General features: G+C 47.4%; 1 protein-coding gene across 24 annotated transcripts in view; it reads right to left on the bottom strand.

Annotated features, from left to right (window-relative positions):
• TRERF1 (transcriptional regulating factor 1) overlaps positions 1-19635 on the bottom strand; it is a 227221-nt gene that overhangs the window by 140805 nt on the left and 66781 nt on the right. For 11 of the 24 annotated variants that reach the window (XM_073005979.1, XM_073005980.1, XM_073005978.1 and 8 more), the window contains exon 3: positions 7225-7337. The exons of 12 other annotated variants lie outside the window; for them this stretch is intronic. The gene's annotated coding sequence lies outside the window, so the exon portion shown is untranslated. Of the gene's footprint in view, positions 1-921; positions 5591-7224; positions 7338-19635 lie in introns of all 24 variants that reach the window. One more of the 24 variants, XM_073005981.1, reaches the window with a different exon arrangement.

A 19635-nucleotide genomic window follows, 5' to 3' on the forward strand; every position in this document is an offset into this window, starting at 1 on the left:
GCTCCGGTTTCCAAAGCCAGGCTCTGCTCACCCCCTCCTGCTCTCTCTCCCACCCCTACCCACTCAGGCATCTAGGACATCAAACACTCCCAACAGCTGGCAGGGGCCTAGTGACTGAGGTGTTTAGCGGGGGGACCATTTTTTCAGCTGGGAGATCTTAACACAGAAAGGGGAAGTGACACACAGAGGTCCCGCAGAGCTCCCGTCCTCAATCTGATCTCCATCTGGCTGCCCGGCCAGCGTCTGTATCATCGGGCCCTTCAGCATTCCACAACGGGGTCTTCAGCTGCCATCTCCTTCCCCTTTGACATCCTGCCTGGCCCTAACATTTTTACTCGCATTGTTCACACCAGGATGGGGCTCGATAACTTCAGTTCATTTAGCTGAAAGTGCAGGCAAATGTGGACACAATCTGTGTCTCATCTCAAGTAGAGGACAAACTAGGAAGCTCCTTCCCCTTTGTTCACAATCTCCCAAGCACCTGTGGAATTGGCCCTTCGTCCAGGCAGTATATTTGGTGGCTGTGCTCCAGTAAATACTCGGTAGATTAATAAACAACATCAATACCTCCCTATTGTGCCTCCCCAACCAGGTTATATCCCACTTGTCTCTGAGTCACCCTCAGCAAGAACGGGTCCCTCCACCCCTCCTGAGTGGAGGGCCCAGCTGTAAACTCGGTCTCCTGATGGTTGGCTCCTCAGCGCCCCCACATTCAGCACCTCCCGCAGTGGTTTCCTCGCCCCCCCCCCCCCAAGTTAGGTTCCTTTTTAAAAAAATGACTCATTTAGGAAGAGACAAAACCAAGAACTTCAATGGTAAAGATAAAACGGCAAGCACCAAGACTCTAAACACCTCCCACTCCATGTAGAATTTAGATCCGATACAGCTTCCCCAAACTGGACCTCCTAATTTGGAACTTACGGTATACACAATTCTTCTAGCAAAGACGCTTCCAGTAATGTCTCAATATTTCAGCGTCTTCTTTACAAATAAAGATGGCCCCAGGACTCCAGGCAGTAGTTTTTGCAAAATGAGGGAATGAGAAATTAGAGATTAAAGTCCATGCTTTGAACTTCCGGGTCAAAAAAGTAATTATTAGATGTTTTACTATGTTTATGAGTCTAATTTATCGATTGCAGGACATAGGCATTATATCACAGGCCTAATGAGAATTATGGGGAGTTTTTCACTAAAAAATGACTTCTTGGTATGTAAGAAGCTTATGACATTTGTGCACAGTATCTGAAAGGAATGAAATTATATGATACAATACAGAGAATCGTAACATTTCAGGGCTAAAACGAGCCATTAAGATGACCCAAATCCAGGGGTTCCCAATGTTAGCTGCATTTCTGAAAAAATTCCCAGGCTCCCCCAGATTCTGACACATTCGGTCTGAAGTGGGGCTCTGACATCAACTGCTTTCTTTTATAAGCTTCCCAGTGATTTTAATGTGCTTACAGGGTTGAGAACCACTTATCTGCAGATAAGAAGGCTGGGATCTAAAAGAACTGAGGAGGCCAGGCACTGTGGCTCTCATCTATAATCCTAGCACTTTGGGAGGCCGAGGCGGGTGGATCACTTGAGGTCAAGAGTTCCAGACCAGCCTGGCCAACATGGTGAACCCCGTCTCTACTAACAATACAAAAGTTAGCCAGCATGGTGGCAGGTGCCACCCAGCTACTCAGGAAGCTGAGGCAGGAGAATCGCTTGAACCTGGGAGGCAGAGGTTGCAATGAGCCAAGATCAAGCCACTGCCCTCCAGCCTGGGCAACAGAGGGAGACTCCGATTCAAAAAATATAAACAAACAAACAAACAAACTGAGGAGTCCAAAACTGCACAATCAGTCAGACCCAAAACCAGAACTGAATCTAAAATCTGCACCCCTCAGCCAGTCCGGTTCTACACTTTTGCTCAGGTTTTTGGTATTCACAGATTTGCTAAAACTTTTTTTTAAAACAAACAAACAAACAAACAAAAAAAGAGGGTACTAACTAGGGCTGCCAACTTTTGTTTTGTCAAGCAAAGGTATTTTACAAATATCTACCAGTTATCATACTATCACCACTTCCTGATGTGTCTCTTGCCCATTTGCATATCTGCTGCCCCCTCTAGTCCAGTCTCCACCCAGGAGGTAAAATTTCACAATATTTGGCCCCACCCACTGTTGCATTCACCTTCACTCACCCTGCTCCTTATGACAAATCCAATCAAAACCCAGTCCTAAAAACTTCTCCATCTCCTCCTTCTCTAACTCCAGTTTCTCAAAGTCTCTTCTCTAACCACAAACTACTTCCCAGTCCCTCTAAACCTACCCTTCACCTCCTCCTAACCTCCACATGACAACATCTGTATAAGCCATACTAACAGTTTTGCTATTCCACACACATTATCCCTTCTAAATGTCTCCCTTATCAACGATATAGCAGCAACTAGTCGAAGAGGCTGCCTCTGAGGAGCAGAATTAGGGGGTAAACGATGGAGGCAGGGGAAGGTGGGGGGTCTCTTTATATCCTACCATTCAAATTTGGGACAAGCATGTATTCTTTTCAATGGACACAAATCACATATACACACAGCAGGTTACAAAATGCATTTTTATTTGCTTCTGTATTTATAAAAACACAGAAGATTGTCTGGGAAGTATACATGCCCAGGTTCTAAACGTAAATGATATCTGAGTGGTGGGATTATGGGTGACATTACTTTCATTTCCCTTTCCTCTTTGTTATCTTTATTATGTTTTATTTTCAAAATAAAGAAAAAAATAATAGTTTAAAATCTGAACCAGAGCAGGGCATGGTGACGCACGCCTATAGTCTCAGCTACTTGGGAGGCTGAGGCAAGAGAATCAGCTGAGTTTGAGTCCAGCCTGGGCAACATAGCAAGATCCCATCTCTTAAAACAAAACCAAAACCATGAACCAAGGCATTATCTGATGTCTGAAACCTACATAGTATTAAAAAGCAAAGGCACCAGAGCAAGTCACAGACTGGCATAGAGAACTATCTCTTTTCTGTAAAATGAAGGGTCTTTTCCAGCCAGGCCCTCCTGGCTTCTGTGCCCGGCCTGGTTCCTGAGTCTACCACTGCCATTGACGCCAAGCCACCCCTTGGCCCTGCCAGCCCCCAAGAACAGATGTAGAAGAGATGTCCTCGCATAGGTGTAAAGCCCCTTCCAGAGCCTCTCTGGCCTCCTCAGGTCAACCCCCACCAGCTCTCCCTGGCCCCTGAGGAGGATCCATTATCCTCTCCTGAGTGTCTCCTCTGAGCCCTGGTTTTCTCTGTTTTCCTCTATGTTTTTCCCAGGCTATGCTCCCCAAGCCTTTCTGAGTCTCTGCAAAGGGAGGCAACCACAAACAATCGAAGTAACCCTCAGGCCCACAACCTGTAAATCAGGAGCCCAGAAACTCTAGATGGAGTGCAAACCGTGGGATTCTCCACAGTCCCCATGGCTCCCTAATGTTTTACAAGGCAAAGAAGAGGGGTGGCGGAGTGCTCTAGGTAGCAAGAACAGAACTGAGAGTTCAAAGGCGTGGAGGTCAGAGGGTAGGTGATGTGTTTAGGGAAGTAAAAGGCATTCAGGAGAACTGGAGTGTCTCTGAGCATGTCCCAGGCCTAGCAGAGAGAAAACTCCAAGGAAACTTATCAAAATTCACAAGGGCCAGCAAAGAAGGGCCTAAATAAAGAGTTCTCAATCTTTCATCTGTTGTGTCTCCTTCCAAATGCTTCCTCACTTGAGCTACCCTTCCAGTGTCTAGGAGGATCTAGGCCAAAAGGAGTGGGTGGTAAAATAGGAACAGAGAAAAAAGGAACAAGATTAAGCAGCTCCACACAGGAGGCAGCCTGAGGTCCTCCCAGTGCAGCGGTTCCCAAGGCCGGGAGACCTGATGCTCAACCCCCTCCTTAGCATCAGCTCCAAAGGTGAAGGACATTTGCAATGTATCCAAACTTCTGGGGCTCTCAAGGAAGCTTTTTAAAGAACTTTGAGACTTCAAGAGTGCCAAAACACGGATTAGCGTGCTCAACCAGATGCATCTGTGACCTGTGTGAGGCCTTCTGGGGAACCCTACAGAGCTGGACTAGCATTCGGCCCCTGTCCTATAAGAAGGAAGCCATTGGCAGTTCTGTCTCCTTCAATGTTCCCCTCCATTGTGCCTGCATATGGCAACCTCATCTGTTCAGGGGGAAATCTTGCCCTGTAGAAGTGCTGTTCTGTTTAAGTAGGTGGTATGTGCCTGTCTTCCCTCCCTCAAAATCTCAACTAAGGCCGGGCACAGTGGCTCATGCCTATAATCTCATCATTTTGGGAGGCTGAGGAGGGTTGATCACTTGAGGTCAAGAGTTCCAGACCAGCCTTGCCAACACGGTGAAACCCTCTCTCTACTAAAAATACAAAAATTAGCTGGGCATGGTGGTGGGTGCCTGTAATCCTAGCTACTCAGGAGGCTGAGGCATGAGAATCACTTGAACCCGGGAGCCAGAGGTTGCAGTGAGCCAAGATTGTGCCACTGCACTCCAGCCTGGGTGATAGAGCAAGACTCGGTCTCAAAAAACAAAAACCCCTCAACTAGACTGTAAGCTCCTACTAGAGTCACCTCTAGCTTCTGCTTCTTCACTTGCCTTAAAGAAAGCCCTCCCCGTTGGCTTTCATTGAATTCTTACTAACCAAGTAGAAAGCCAGTTCTCAAATCCATCAGCTCCTATATGAGGCTTCTGTCCAATAGCTACAGCTCTCACTGGGCTGCGGTGACAGTTCTCTCCAATGGAGTTCCTTCAGGCCTCAGAGGGGCAATGGCTTCCCTCCACAGGACCATTCCCCTGTGACCACTTACAGTACAGTCCCTGGGTGCCGTATCCTCCCAGTTAGTTCCCTTTCCCCTAACTTAAAAGTCTCTTCAACTAAACCTTTTGAGTGAAAGAAAACTCAGGACCTAGGATTTGCACCTAAGAAAGCTGGATTCTCACTGGAGACTTTGGAGACGTGCACACTCAAAACAGCTGGATAACATCCCAAGGGATGGCTGAGAATCGCCTGCCACTGATACCTAATACAGAGATGGAGAGGGCTGAGAAGGTCTCAGGGAGGAAGTGAGATCTGAGTTGGGTCTCAAGAAATGGGTTCAGTGGGGTCAACTGGAGAGGAAGTAGGAAGACCATCCCAAGCAGTGGGCCAGCACACACATGGCACTGACCACAGGGTGGGTGGGGCCCCACTACAGAGGAATGAGACCGTGAGGCAGGCAAAGGGTAAGAGTGTATGTTCGGGAGTCAGTCGGAATTGGTCTGAGCTGAACTCTGCCTCTGGCTAGCTGAGTGACCGGGCAGCTTGCTAACCTCTCTCAGCCCCGCATTCTTCCTTAGTAACAGGATGAAGACAAAGATAATCAGGGTACCCATGCTACAGTTGTTGTAAAGATTTAATGAGAGGATGCACATAAAATGCCGTCAATAAACATAATTTTTATTCTTGCTATAGTCAAAATACCAGTGGTCATCCTGCTGGTGTGGCTGGGGCGCTTTCTTCTTTCTAACAGCCACAGTGTTGTGAAGAAGGGAGTGCTGGTGGACTGGGCACATCCTGAGTCACCTAAGAAGGGGAAGAGGCCGGGTGTAGTGGCTCACGCCTGTAATCCTAGCACTTTGGGAGGCCCAGGCAGGAGGATCACCTGAGGTAGGGAGTTCAAGACCAGCCTGACCAACATGGAGAAATCCCATCTCTACTAAAAATACAAAATTAGGCCGGGCGCAGTGGCTCACACCTGTAATCCCAACACTTTGGGAAGCCGAGGCGGGCGGATCACGAGGTCAGGAGATCGAGACCATCCTGGCTAACACGGTGAAACCCCATCTCTATTAAAAATATAAAAAATTAGCCAGGCGTGGTGGCGGGCACCTATAGTCCCAGCTACTCGGGAGGCTGAGGCAGGAGAATGGCGTGAACTCCAGAGGCAGAGCTTGCAGTGAGCCAAGATTGCACCAGTGCACTCCAGCCTGGGCGACAGAGTGAGACTCCATCTCAAAACACAAAACAAAACAAAATTAGTGGGGCATGGTGGCACCTGCCTATAATCCCAGCTACTCGGGAGGCTGAGTCAGGAGAATCGCTTGAACCTGGGAGGCAGAGGTTGCGGTGAGCCGAGATCGCATCATCGCATTCCGGCCTGGGCAACAGTTAGAGCAAAACTCTGTCCCCACCCCCCCCCCCAAAAAAAAAGCCGGGCGCAGTGGCTCACACCTGTGATCCCAGCACTTTGGGAGGCTGAGGCAGGCAGATTACAAGGTCAGGAGATCGAGACCATCCTGGCCAACATGGTGAAACCCTGTCTCTACTAAAAATACAAAAATTAGCTGGGTGTGGTGGCACGTGCCTGTAGTCCCAGCTACTCAGGAGGCTGAGGCAGGAGAATTGCTTGAACCCGGGAGTCAGAGGTTGCAGTGAGCCAAGATGGCGCCACAGCACTCCAGCCTGGCAACAGAGCGAGACTCTGTCTTTAAAAAAAAAAGAAGAAGAAGAAGAAGGGGAAGAGGCTGCCAAGCCTTAGAATGCCCAGGCAGCCAGGGTGGGTGTGCGCAGCTTGCCCCCACACACTCTGTTCTCTGCCCTTCCTGGACCACTGGCTACATCATTTGGGCTCCCTGGGCTTCCAGCTGGATTTAGTTAAAGTGAGAGCATTTATTCCCCCTTCCTCCTCTTAACCACAGTTTGGCAGTGGTTATGTCTCACCACCATCACAGCTGTTGTCCAGGCCCTTTCTACCCATCCCTGGGGCTCCTTCCTTCTGGCCTAGGGAAGGTAACAGCTTCCCACTGTTGTCCGCTCTGGGGAGCCTCACCAGCCTTGGATGGTTTCCCTCACCATGCCCACACATCTGTAAATAGTCCTCCCAGTTAAACCCTCTGTGTGCACCAGTCATTTCCTGCCAGAGCTCTGACTGACAGAGCAAGACCTACACCCACCTACCAGATAGATGGGGCTGAGAGGACAGCCCGGTCCTACCCTCACCCTCTGCATCTCCTCAGAGGTAGAAATGTGAATGGCAGTGTTAAGACATAAGCACCTGGCCAGCTGTGGTGGCTCACACCTGCAATCCCAGCACTTTGAGAGGCTGACATGGGCGGATTGCCTGAGCTAAGGAGTTTGAGGCCACTCTGGGCAACGTGGTAAAACCCTGTCTCTACTAAAAAAAATACAAAAAATTAGCCGGGTGTGGTGGCACGCACCTGTGGTCCCAGCTATTCAGGAGGCCGAGGCATGAGAATTGCTTGAACCTGGGAGGTGGAGGTTGCAGTAAGCCAAGATTGCACCACTCCAGCCTGGGCAACAGAGCAAGATTCTGTCAAAAAAGAAAAAGAAAAAAAAAAAAGACATAAGTACCAATGTGTTTTGCCCAAAAGCAATCATATGGGAACTTAACACCCCTCGGAAGCTGGAAGAAACCCAGGAAGCTCAGGGGAAAGCGACTGTCCCAGCCCAGGCAGGGCCCTCTGTGTTCTTCCAAGTCCGTCACACAATGGGGTGCCAACAAAGTCACAGGCTCTAGATGGGTGCCTGGCATATGGTAGGCACTTCATAAACACCTGTTCATGAAGATGCCTTCTGGCTGAAGATGCAAGCCCAAAACCCAAGAGATCCTGCAGAACAGGATACTCCATGATAGCCACCGCTCTGTGGGGCAGCTCTGGAGCCACCTTTTGCTCATCATCCCACACACATGAAGCTCTGAGGGGCCTCTTCTTTATCCACGCAAATGCTATTTCCTCCTTTCTTAGCAAGAAATGCCCGAGGCTGACAGCTGCCTCGCCACCTCTCTTGCTGATTTCGCTGCTCCCCAAGCCCTCACAGGGCCAAACACAGCCTTGGTTTTGTGCAGTCCAAAAGCATTTATTAAGTGCCTACTGTGTCCAAGCACCATACCAGGCACTAAAGTTCCAAAGGTGATTAAGACAAAAGTCTCAGCGTCCAGGGACCACAAAGAATATGAAGGAGGAAGGTTACGGTTACACACTGAATAAAGAGGATTCTCAAAGACAGGTAAAGAAGCCTGAACTAAACTGGTCTTGAAGACTGTGGCTGTGATTACTATGGGGGGCTGTGATCACTATCACTATGGGGAAGGAGGGGAAAGGTGCAGGAGGTGTAAAGAGGGAAGTGGGAGCCTGGAGAACCCCTGGGCAAGGGCAAGCAGAAGTGAACTTTACAGGGTCCAGAGCAGATAAGAACCAAGCAAGGGGTTCTTATCTTGTCTCAAATAGGGTCCCCTTGATTCAAAAACCAAGCACATTAAACAGGGAAGAAGTGAAACCTGATTAGAAGCTGTCTCCTCCAGCAGCCTCAAAAGTCACAATGTCCTCCCTTTGGAAAATGTGAAGGCGGTGTGGCTGGGTCTGGGGGAAACTGCTTGTCCTGAAGAGGATATTTCTCAGTCTGCTGCTCACCACCAAGCTCCCCAAGTCTTGGGGTCAGCCCAATCAGTGTGAAGGGGGCCTGGCCACCCCCAGTTCCAGGGCACTGAGCACTCCTACCCCAAACAAAATAAAAACCTTTCACACATGCTTGCTCTTACTTGGAATTCTAAAATTAAACGTTCATTCCTCTCACCTAAAAGGTTTCTCCTTTTACAAGTTAATATGCAAATGCCTTGGAGAAGCTAAGTCTTAGCAGCCACATATCCGCTTAGCATGAAAGCTTCCAGAGGATCTTCCTGGAAAACAGGCTTGGCGTGAGGGATGTCTGAGAGATGATCTGTGGCTGGGGTAGGGGAGAGACAGGAGTAAGAGGGAGATACACATGGAAGGCAGAAGGCCACTCCTGTGCTGAATCAACACCTAGAAGGGCAGAGGGGAGAGGGTTAAATGTTCATGACTTTTCGTCTAGCTAATTTTTTTTTTTTTTTTTTTTTTTTTTTTTGAGACGGAGTCTTGTTCTGTCACCAGGCTGGAGTACAGTGGCGTGATCTCAGCTCACTGCAACCTCGGCCGCTCGGGTTCAAGTGATTCTCCTTCCTCAGTCTCCCGAGGAGCTGGGATTACAGGCATGCGCCATCATGCCCAGCTACTTTTTGTATTTTTAGTAGAGACAGGGTTTTACCATCTTGGCCTGGATGGTCTTGATCTCTTGACCTCATGATCTGCTCACCTCAGCCTCCCAAAGTGCTGGGATTACAGGCATGAGCCACCGCACCTGGCCTCCTCTAGGTAATTTTTAAAAAATAAAAACAATTTTTTTTTTTTGAGACAGAGTTTTGCTCTTGTCATCCAGGCTGGAGTGCAGTGGCACGATCTGAGCTTACTACAACAACTGCCTCCCAGGTTCAAGCGATTCTCCTTCCTCGGCCTCTCAAGTAGCTGGGATTATAGGTGTGAGCCACCACAACTGGCTAATTTTCGTATTTTTAGTAGAGACGGGGTCACGTCAGTCAGGCTGGTCTCAAACTCCTGACCTCAGGTGATCCACCTGTCTCAGCCTCCCAAAGTGCTGGCATTACAGGCATGAGCCACTGTGCCAGGCTAAAAATCAAAATTTAATCAACATACCAAAAACTTCACTCTCTTTTAAGGGGTACAATTCACTGATTTTTAGCATAGTCACAAGGTGGTACAACTATTACTATGACTACTTAATTTCAGGACATTCTTATCATCCCAAAGAAACCCCACACCCATTCGCAGTCACTCTCTTTTCCTCTCTTCTCCTGACAGCTGCTTTTTTATCTCTATGGATTTGCCCATTCTGGACATTTCATACAAATGGAATCATACAATAGGTGGTCTTTTGTGTCTGGCTTCTTTCGCTCAGCATAATGTCTTCAAGGTTCATGCATGTTGTAGCATGTATTGTACTCTAACCGCTTTTATGGATGAATAATATTCCATTGTATGGATATACCACATTTCATTTATCCATGAAAATACTTTTTAAAGGACAGAACAAATGATGCTCTCAGCACCCGTGGGGCTGCTTGGGCAGTATGAACATTTATAAATCATCCTTCTCTGCCCCTTCTACCAGGACTCATGGGCACCATCCAAATCCTCCCTACCCATTTGTACGGATTTTCCAAACACACAGTGGCTCAGGATAGCAGCCCTGAATCACACAGGCCATGACAGAAATAACTCAAATTCCTTCTGAGGGAATGTTCAGTGCCTCTCAAATTGTGTTATATACATCTCCATGGTTGGTCCTGGTAACCTAAGATGGAAGTGGCAAGGGCAGCACTGGCTTTAGGGACGTGTGGCCTGTGCAGTCTCACAGGACCCAACGCTTGCTGAATGTGCTGTTGTCACCATCTTAAAAGTCTTAATGATTTTTAATCAAGAGGCCTCACGTTTTCATTTGCACGGGGCCCAGTAAATTACGTATCTAGTTCTGGGTAAGGGGGAAGGGTTTGGGAAGGGGGAAGAATTTGATGATCTTTCCAAAGTTAGTAGGACTGTTACTACTGTGTTATAGCAGCTCATTGGCCAGATTGAGGGGCAGGTGAAGGGTTGAGGGGAGGCGGAGATAAGTGGGTGAGGGGTACCAGCTTCCAAAGAAAGCCCAAGACCACATCTTCCTACTCTGAGGGCTGAACACTTGGCTGATAAGGCCTCCCCAAAACAGCCAGACTAGCTGAAAGCAAACTTGATAAGTCAAGGCGATACAGGCTCAGACTGTCAAGCAGAGGGAACTCAAACTGAAACTTGTTTGATCTTGTGATCGCTTATAGGTTAAGACCAAGAAGAAAAAAGAAAAAAAAAAAAAAAAAACCCACATTTACTAAAGTAACCGGCACTGAGAAAACTTTTTAAACATTTATTTTTTTTAACTGTCACCTTTATTTTCAACTTATCAAGAAAGTCATGGTTTCATCAAAAAGCTGATATTCAATCCAAAGAGGGCAGAGTTTCAAATGCAGAGGTCTACACGGATGTCAGTACTAGAAGGGACCTCGGGAACAACCTAGATCACTGGCCCTTCTGAGACAAAGACCCCCAAAGCCCATCTGCATGGATCCCTAGGAGAGTCGATGCCTAGTCCAATTCTCATTTATACATGAGGAAGCTGGGGCTGAGAGAGGGGAAGTAACTGTCCAAGGCCACCCACAAAAAAGGGGCAGGACCTAAACCTGGGAGCTTTCAGCTTCCCCTCCCAACCTCCCAATTTTATGAACACAATCAAAATGTATATATTGTAGGCTGGGCCCGTGGCTCATACCTCTAATCCCAGCACTTTGAGAGGCCAAGGCAGGCAGATCGCTTGAGTCCAGGAGTTCGAGACTAGCCTGGACAACATACTGAGACACTGTCTTTACTAAAAATTAAAAAAAAAAAAAGGCAGGCATGGTGGCATGCACTTGCAGTCCCAGCTACTGGGGAGGCTGAGGTGGGAGATCAACTGAGCCCAGCAGGTAGAGGCTGCAGTAAGCCGTGATGGCACCACTGCACTCCAGCCTGGGTGACAGAGTAAGGGCCTATCTCAAAAAAAATTTTTTTTAAATATATTTTGTGTGTACTGTCCCCCATAGTCTTTCCCTGGATCCTCAGCTCATCTTCTACTACATGCCTTTTCCTTGCAAGAAAAGGGAGTCTAGGCATGGTAGGTACAAGGACCATGCACGATGAATGGAGATCAGGGTCGACAAAAAATGCTGCCAGCCTACTATGCCAAAGAGATGGATCCAGATGGCCACTGGAAAGCAGTGGAGTCTCCACCACCCCAGCCCATTGTGTCCTTTTCCTATAGACGAGACTAACGAAATCAAACCATCCTTAACACCAAGTGCCTGGAGGCCTTTCATTTCCATCTGTGTTTATCTTTCCTCCCTCCCTCCCTCCCTGCAACCTTTGCTCCCTTCCTTCTTTTAACAGATAGATACTGGATACTTACTATGTGTCAGGCATGTTTTATTTATTTATTTATTTATTTATTTATTTGACAGGGTTTCGCTCTGTCACCCAGGCTGGAGTGCAGTGGCGCAATCACAGCTCACTGCAGCCTTGACTTTCCAGGCATCAGCGATCCTCCTACCTCAGCCTCCCAAGTAGCTGGGACCACAGACGTGCACCACCACACCTGAAAAATTTTTGTATTTTTGGTAGAGACAGAGTTTTGCCATGTTGCCCAGGCTGGTCTTGAAATCCTGAGCCTAAGCAATCCACCTGCCTTGGCCTCCCAAAGTGCTGGGATGACATGGGGTTACAGGTGTGAGCCACCATGCCCAGCCTGCGCCAGGCATATTCTAGGTGCCGGGGACAGAGTAGTGAACAAAACAGAACAAGTTTTGGTGTTTACATTCCACAGGGAGGAAAGAAAGAAAGAGTTAAATAAATATCTATATGTCACGCCAGATGGTGATAAAGGCTCTAGAGAAAAGGAATACAGGAGAAGAGGGATAGAGAATGGTGAGGAAGGAGGGTGTTTTATCTAGGATGGTCGGGGCAGGGGTCTCTGGAGGAAGAGCAGAGTCAGCCATGCAGATACCTGGGGGGAGATATTCCAGGCCGAAGATCAGCAAGTGCAAAGGCCCTGAGGTGGGAATCTCAGGAACAACCAGGAGTTCAGTGTGGTAAGAGTGAGGAGGAGCGGGCAGGTTAGCAATGTGAGGGGTGGGCAGGGGCGGTGAGAGCCAGGGCAGACCGGCCCTGAGGCCAGTTAGGCCCTTGGCCTTTTCTCTGGGGGAGATGGAGCATGCAGGACTCTGAGCCAGGGAATAACTGACCTGACCAAGCCCCAACAGGACTTCCCCGACCACTGCTATTACCAGGCAGCCTGTGTGAGGCACGCCAATGACAGCAATAGACTCAGGAGCCGGGCTGAAGCCCAGGACACAGCCTCTAAGCAGTGTGTAATGCTGATAAAAACCCTTCCCTTCTCTGGGCCTCCATATTCTCCTCTGTGACATGAGAAGGTCAGGCTAGATGATACTTTGTATCTCTTCTTCAAAAGTCTTCTTTTCTGACCCTAAGACAGATTTCCCAAAGAGTCTAAAAGTCTCACCCTCTGACTTGAGAGAAAGTAGGGAACAGCAGCCAAGTTCGAGAAACCCCCAACAATTCCCCAGCGCCCGCCCCACTGTATAGCAATTTCTCACTCCCCAAAGGGCATGGCTCTCTAGGGAAAAAGGTCCAACCCAGGAAACAGCCACGTCAGCAATGTCCTCTAAAGATTACAAAGGGCAACCACTAAAGATAGCACAGCCTCTGCAGGGGCTCCAGAGGGGGGCTGGGCCCATAGAGGGGCCACATCAGCAGGCACCACTACATCTCTTCTGCCCAGGCTGCCACACTCTCTCCTGCCTCCTCCACTTCCGTCCTGGGAGAAAGGAAGTTAGGGGTTTAAGAATGGAAACATCCATTTCCATGAGGATTCTCTTTGAATCACACATCATCAAACTGAGTCGGAAAGCAAGACTCAAGTATCCTCCATCAGGCTGGATGAGCAGGGTCTGTCTCTTCCCCATCAGACTGGGAGCTCCTGGAGAACATGAACTGTTTCACCATCAGTCTGAATTCATCCTGCACCTCCTCCTATGCCTTCCCCCTCAGACAGGGGCTCCCTGAGGACAGAGGCTGTGTCTCCCTAACAGATTGGGAGTCCCTGTTGGCAGGGGCTGTGCTGCCCCCATTGGACTACAAGCTCCCCGGAGACAGGGTTTATCTGCCTCTTTCCCTCTGTCACCTCGCTGCATCCCATAAGGTGTCTCAGTATTTGGTGGTTTCTTAAAACAAGGCGCTGGTTGAACCAGTGCCTTGTTTTAAGAAACCACCAAATACAGGGATTGGACCACCCACCCAGGCATAAGACCCTGTGATCCCTAGCCATTAACCTATCTGAATATGAAGCTCCAAGCTGAATGAAAAGAAACGAAAAATCAGCTTCACCTAATGACTTCCTAGCAAGACTGTTTATAGGGTCGGACCAAAGGCTGTCCTCGTTTTATAAATAGCCCTTTCTGGTGACTGTGGTGAGACTGAGCTGAAATGCACCTTGAGGACCATGAGCAAGGAGCCCGCCAGCCCAGCCCTGATTGAAGCTGGGTTCTACAACCATCCTCTTAGGTTTCGGGATAAGAAGCCCATCTCAGAGAGGCAGGGCCACTCCTCCCTCAACGGAGGAGGGAAGGGTGGATGAGGAGGGAGGGGAACTGGCTCAGCACAAGCTTCATCCTGGGAGAAGCAGAGCCCACCCCAGACTTGGGGAGAAGTATTCAAGCACAGCAGGGCTCAGGGATGCCATCGGAAGCTCCCCTGGAATCTAGTGTGCTGGCTGATCTTGGCAAAGGGTTTCCACAGGACTGAAGAGGAGGGGCAAGAAGGCTGGAACTGCCAGTGGCTGAAACTAATAATCATCATCATCACAATTATAATAGCTAACACTTACTGGTGCCATTCTAAGCACCTTCCCACACTCAGTTAATCCTCATTACAGTACTAATACTATTCCCATTTTACAGACAAGGCAACGGAGGCCTGCCCAAAATAATGAACAGGTGAGGAGTGAAGCGTGAAGATTTCAACCCTGCAGTGTGTTTCCCGAGTGTGGTGCCCAAACCCTTGGGTATTTCTACGGTTCCTCTGAGTCTCCAGGGTTGAACATGGAAGGCCACCCAGAGACGGGCATCCTGAGGGCACAGGAGACTCACAGCACAGCAGGGTCTCACCATGTGGGGAGCACGGACACACTGAAAATGCCACCTGATGCATCAATGACGCTTTCAGACCCTTTCAGCCTCAGGTTAAAAAATCCCATCTCCTGTGTCCAGAGTATCCTTAAGAGAAAGAGTGATCCTCTTAGCAAAATCCTTCTCAAAGACATGACAAAAAAAAAAAGCTGCCAAGCAGAAGGCAGTAGGGTGGAGCCAGTGGTCACTGACAGGTCTCAGCTCTCACAATCTGAAAAGTTAGGACACAGGGTACTGACTTATTTTAAAAACAGTGTGCTGGTTGCCCTTTCAACTAAAATTCTCCATGTTTTTCCTAGGCCTCCACACCTTTTCAGGTGAAGTTTTTCTGAATGTACATCAGTGAGTCCCACTGTGCCATAAGAGTGTCCAAAATGTCTGAAAACAGAAGGAAACAGTGGATTCGTGATGCTTTTTTTTTTCATATTAACAACCAGACCCCATTTGCTTTACATCAGGGCTTTCATGTCTTGAACATGGGATTTGGGGTAAAATAGGGAGCTGTCCTCTGCACTGCAGGATGTTTAGTAGCATCCTTGGCCACCACCCACTAGATGCCAGTAGCATTCTCCTTCCTCTCCATCTCTCCCAAAACACAACAACTGAAATGTCTCCAGACATTGCCAAATACCTCTTGGGGCTTGGGGGGTGGAGTGGGTATGGAGCAAAATCACTCCCAGTTGAGAACCACTGCTTTGTGTTTAGCTAAACATCTCAAAAGTTGTCTGGATGCTGGGGAGAAAAAACATATTGATAGCAAGACCCTGGCTCTCCAAAAAATAAAAAATTAGCTGAGTGTGGTGGTACATGCCTGTAGTCCCAGCTACTAGGGAGGCTGAAGTAGGAGGATCGCTTTAGCTCAGGAGGTCAAGGCTACAGTGAGCTGAGATTCTGTCACTGCACTCCAGCCTGGTTGACCAAGTGAGACCTTGTCTTGAAAACAAAACAAAACAAAACAACATATCCAGCATAGTTTTGAAAATGTAACTCACATACTGTTTAAATCCAAATGTATCCTATTTCTCTTGACTTCCTGGACACTGTGTATTTGAAAATCTCCAGTGTCACTATCATGCCTCTTTCCTATGAATCTGCCTAAATGCCAATACTCCATGCTCTGAATACCCTCCAACACCCGCTTCGTCCTCCCAGCCCTGGCTTTCCTAGTCTCATTTGTGTCCATCTCCTCACCAACCCTTCCTCACATGTTCAACCCACCAGGAGGCATTTGCTCTCCATGTGAGTCAGACAGCTCCCCGCTCTGACAAGCACTGCAGGGGCAAGGACCAGAAACCACCAAGCTTGGAGCCCCCAGCAGCCTCTAATGCAGCAATGGCCACATCCAAGAAAATGGACTCCTTTTCATCACCAGACAGTTGATCCATCCCACTCACCAAAGTTCGAATGCACAGCCTGCCTCAGTCCCCAGAGTGGGCTACACCAAATACAGAAATGGGTCAAAGAGATACCAAATCTGAAAGACTTGGAAAGACCAACAACTCAACAGAAACATGGGCAGACTATGAATCAAAAGAAAATACAAATGAATCTTAAAACTTGTGAGACGCTCAACCATACTCATAAAAGAAATACAAATTAAAACTGAGATACCAATTTTCATCCATCAGATAGGCAAAGATAAAAAAACTCTGATAACTTACTGGTAACTCATCAAAGAATGAGACATCCTCGCCAAAACAGTGGTGAGGTGTTGTGGCAACACAACACCACTGTGTTGGTGAGGATGTCTCATTAATTGATGGTTTCAGTGTAAACTGCTACAACCTCCTTGAAAGGATACTTAGTATGTCTATCAATATCACAAATGTAGAGATGCTTTTACCAGCAATTCGACTTCTAGGAATTTATCGTATAGACATACTCCTATATATGAAAAATAAAGCATATATAAGGATACTCACTGCAGTGGGATTTATGACAAAAGATTGGAAATAACTACAATATCCAGTTTGGAGGGCTGCTTTAATAACTTGTGATTCTTCTGTTAAATGGAATGTTATGCAGCTATAAAAAAGAAGAAAGGAAAAAAAAATTTTAAAGAATGAGGGCAGCTGGGCACGGTGGCTCACGCCTGTAATCCCAGCACTGTGGGAGGCTGAGGCAGGTGGATCATGAGATCAGGAGATTGAGACCATCCTGGCTAACATGGTGAAACTCCATCTCTACTAAAAATACAAAATATTAGCCGGGCGTGGTGGCAGGCACCTGTAGTCCCAGCTACTCAGGAAGCTGAAGCAGGAGAATGGCGTGAACCCCAGAGGCAGAGCTTGCAGTGAGCCAAGACTGCGCCACTGCACTCCAGCCTGGGTGATAGAGACAGAGACTCTGTCTCAAAAAAAAAAAAAAAAAAAAAAAAGAATGAGGGCATCCTCTATATCCTCTATGTCATAATATGGAATAATTTTCAATGTATATTGCTAGGTAAGACAAGCAAGCCACAGAATAACATGAACAGTATGCCAACAGTTGTTGAAAAATAGTATGTATTCATATACATATTTATATGCATAGATTATCTTTGAAAAGATATCCCAAAAGCTAATAAAAGTGGTTACCTATAGAGAGGAGAAATGGGTAGCTGGGGGCAGAAAGATTTAACCCACTTTAGACTCTTCATAACTTGCAAATTTTATATCATGTACACACCTCAACTATTAAATCAATCAATAGGAAGCAAGCAAAAAGAAAAAGTTTCTAAGTAACTGATGTAGTTCTACCATTACCATGTGTGCATGCATGCTACACACATTACGGTCAGCTACAATTTTTTTTTTTTTTTTTTTTGAGATGGAGTCGCCCGGGCTGGAGTGCAGTGGCCGGATCTCAGGCCACTCCCGAGTAGCTGGAACTACAGGCGCCCGCCACGTCGCCCGGCTAGTTTTTTGCATTTTTTAGTAGAGACAGGGTTTCACCGTGTTAGCCAGGATGGTCTCGATCTCCTGACCTCGTGATCCGCCCATCTCAGCCTCCCAAAGTGCTGGGATTACAGGCTTGAGCCACCGCGCCCAGCCATACAATTTTAAATCCTCTATTCCTATAAGTATCCATACTCATCAGTTCAAATATCTCAGTTTTTTGTTTGTTTGTTTTTTGTTGTTGTTTTTTGAGACAAGGTCTCACTCTGTCAACAAGGCTGGAGTATAGTGGTGCAGTCTTGGCTCACTGCAGCCTCGACCTCCTGGGTTCAAGCAATTCTCCCACTTCAGCTTCTTGAGTAGCTGGGACTACAAAACATTTGGTACCATGCTTAGCTAGTTTTTTCTATTTTTGGTGAAGACGGGGTTTCACCACGTCCATGTTGCCCAGGCTGGAGTGCAGTGGTGTGATCTCGGCTCACTGCAACCTCCGCCTCCCAGGTTCAAGCGATTCTCCTGCCTTAGCCTCCTGAGTAGCTGGGATTACAGGGTATGCCACCACGCCTGGCTAATTTTTGTATTTTTAGTAGAGACGGGGTTTTGCCATGCTGTCCAGGCTGGTCTCAAACTCCTGACCTCAAGTGATCTGCCTGTCTCGGCCTCCCAAAGTGCTGAGGTTACAGGTATGAGCCACTGCACCCGACCTGGTCCTGGTTTTCTGATTCAAAAGTAGGATGATCAACACAACAAGAACACACAAGGAGCTCACCAGGTTCTCTTCTTAACAGGGTTTTGAAAATGTTCTTCCTCAAAATTACCTTCCCATTATCTGAAAAATGTACTGACACTGGGGCTACTACCACCCTGAAGTTACGTGGACAGGCAGGCAGAACCCTTTAAAAGGTGCACTGTAATAGCAACTACCAGGGACGCAGGGGCACTCCTGCTTTCAATAATGCCTCCAAGTACTATCAGCTGAGACCGTACATCACAAAGTGACCTGAACCCCAAAACCTATCGGGCGCGGCAGGCACCCCTAGAAGTCACCTGAGAATGCTCCCTGCAGCTCTGCCTGTGGCAGTGTTTTAATGGCATATTACTCAAAGGCACCACTGACATCACTTTTAAACCTACCCCACCACCACTGCCACTTCATCATAAAATAACCCTTATATTTTAAGCTGTAAATCAGCATTTGTCAAGTTCTAAATTGGGCTACAGCAATATTTATTCATCAAAGGATAAATCTTCTCTGCACAGTCATAAAACTGCCTAATAATTTAATATGCTATCATTCTTACCTGAAACTTGTCAAAAAGTGACCCGAAAGAGGCATGTGTTTTACACATACTGGCGGTAAGCCGATAGTTTATTAAATAGTTCACAGTTTTAATTCTCTATATGGGGGGAAATGGCACACAGAGCATGTCCTATGCAGAATAACAATTCAGAGATTCATTAACCTCTGTTTTGGGATAGAAAAAAAGCAGATTCTGACCAGGTGTGGTGGCTCACGCCTATAATCCCAGCATTTTGGGAGGCCGAGGTGAGCAAATCACCTGAGGTCCGGAGTTTGAGGTCGACGTGGCGAAACCCTGTGTCAGGCACTGTATTTTTAGTAGAGACAGGGTTTTGCCATGTTACCAGTTCAAATGTCTCAGGTTCTGACATACAGTGACTGTATTTTTAGTAAAGACTAGTAAAGTGCTTGATGGCAGGTGCCTGTAGTCCCAGCTACTCGGGGACTGAGGCAGGAGAATCGCTTGAACCCAAGAGGCAAAGGTTGCAGTGAGCCAAGATCATGCCACTGCACTCCAGCCTGGGTGACACAGCGAGACCCTGTTTCAAACAAAACAAAACAAAACAAAACAAACAAACAAACAAACAAAACAGAAAAGAAAAGAAAGAAAGAAAAAAGCAGATTCCCTAAAGAGGACCAAAGACTTCTCCAGTGGGTGGAATAGATAGAAAAGCAAGAAAAAAACGAATTGTAGCACTTGGCGTGGAGCATGGACAAAAAGCACTGGATTAGAGAATTAATGCTGGGGACAGGTCTGTGTAGCAACAAGACATGATGGAGAAATGTTAGAAGG

The sequence above is a fragment of the Chlorocebus sabaeus genome, chromosome 17 (assembly GCF_047675955.1).
Source record: "Chlorocebus sabaeus isolate Y175 chromosome 17, mChlSab1.0.hap1, whole genome shotgun sequence".
NCBI lineage: Eukaryota > Metazoa > Chordata > Mammalia > Primates > Cercopithecidae > Chlorocebus > Chlorocebus sabaeus.